Genomic DNA, 2,209 nt, shown 5'->3' with positions numbered 1-2,209 from the left:
TTTTTGGGGGATAAAAGTTGTTCAGACTTTCAAGAAAATATAGCATTGAAAAGAGCACAAGATCTCATAAAATCTCACCGATGCACAAAATTCTATTTGGCTTTAAAAAACAGCTGCATCTTAAACTTTAGAACAAATAGGCGAATAGTATTTCTGATCCATTTCGGAAACTAACAATCGACAGTCTTCTTTATACCGTCCGTATTCTCCAAAGGTATATCGATTGTGCATGGCCTTGCGCATCAGCTTTATATTCATGCATAATTTAGGCTTCCAATTCCTGGCAAGGCCGTAAAAAAACGCAAAGCTGAGTTGGTTCGTCGATTACCGCTCTCCGTTACATTTGAGGAACTTTAATTTTCGACCGGAAGTATGTTTAACTTGAAAGTTTGAAGCACAAACACGGCCACTATAAATACTGTAAAAATATCTCAATTTACCAAAATTTTAATCGTATAATTATAAGGAAATATTCTGCGTGTTATGATTACTTCAGCAGGCTATATAATATCTCTAGTTTGCACCGACAAGGCCTTGATTTGTTTAATTCATATTTTAAATTTCCCTTAAATTGGTTAGAAACTCCAGTTAAGGAACACCAATCAAACCACCTTCGTGACAGTATTGCTAAATAAGTCATTTTAACTAGGTGACAAGTCATTTTTTTTTAGTCAAATAAATGGAGCCACAGCATGTTTTAAAAGATTTTTATTTGACCGATTTAACTAGTAAAATTAGTTTAATTTAGTACTTTTTCGACATTTGCAAAATTTTAATTTGTCCCTGTAGACACCAGTTCGCTCTTTATGGTGGTTTTCTAAATCACACTGAGAAACCAACACATTCTAAGAACTGATGAACTAGAGAAAACTGAAGGTACGGTATAAGAGGTAAGCTTGAACTCGTGTTAATACTGATTAACGACATAATATGGCGGTCTGCAGTTCACCTAAAACACACTCTATTTAAAGGGGTACTTCACAAATTTTGTAAGAACACAAACCAACAAGCAACTCGTCTAATCTTGAGCGAAACAAAATCAACAAGAACAACTGATCCTAATAAAGGAAGTCATTATCTACAGTTAGTTATTTCAATTCCTGCTTCCAATGATAGCTACCCAACAAAACAGTTCCTACAGAAGAACCTTCTGAATCAACAAGACGTGTAGCCATTTCAACATATCAACAGTTCCACCTACGTATTCCAATGTTTGCTCATCCCGGTAAAAAAGGTCTTCTACCAAGTCAGCGCTGTGAAAAAAGCATTTGAATCGTCGCAGCGAGCCATTCCCGAAAGCGCAAACTGCCTCGTAAATCTGTTTACTCAAATAGACACGGTCAAACAGTTACGTCAGATGTTTTTCGTTTCCAATGTAATGTCTTTTCCGTGGTTAAAATGGAATATTAGGCAACCTTGACCTCTAAAACAAGTGCGTAGAAATTTCTTAAATTCGAGTGTTCCGCCATAAAGTTTAACATGAAGTACACCTTTATGAGGGCGTGCTTTCTGAAAGTAAGTAATGTTATCATATTTTCGCTTGTGTTGCTACCTTTAAAAAGTTACTGATTTGTAACATGAGCTGCGAAGTTAATTTAAATTGACTAGTGTTGACAGCTGATATAACGTAGCCACTGTAATGTTTAAACACACAAACTTAAAAAATAAGTATACGTTTGAGTCTTGACAATGGGTGTAAACAAAACCGCGGAAATATAATATATTCTTGAGGTGTGAGCTCTAGTTGACGACAAATCACAGTCAAAATGTCATATAATGAATGAAGAATTACTAAAAAGGATCAAAATGTGCTACTTCTACATTGGCGCTCAAATATCATTCTACGTCTAATTACAACTTCCAGTCATTACGCTTCACAGGTAAAAAAAGTAAAACGATTTTATTATACAATGTTTCCTTAATTATAAAAAAAGACAAAGCAATCGAAACGGGGTATCCCCCGATTTTGACAAGGTGCGAGTCGACCCTTTTAACGAGAAACGATTGTCGGACCATTAGGGGGACCTTATCCGATTTCATACTCGCTTCGACAGCGGGATTACCGCCGAGCTAATGACGACATAAAGAAGAATGACCGCTCGCGAGCGATTTGCGCTACTTGCAAAGAGAGCGTGCCATATGTCTTGCTGACCGAATGACGGCCGATGAAGAGCATTACACTGTCGTAGATTGTATTTATCAGCCGGAC

Source organism: Ascidiella aspersa, chromosome 5 (assembly GCF_963924565.1).
Source record: "Ascidiella aspersa chromosome 5, kaAscAspe10.2, whole genome shotgun sequence".
NCBI classification, from domain to species: domain Eukaryota; kingdom Metazoa; phylum Chordata; class Ascidiacea; order Phlebobranchia; family Ascidiidae; genus Ascidiella; species Ascidiella aspersa.
This window is presented reverse-complemented; position numbering follows the sequence as displayed.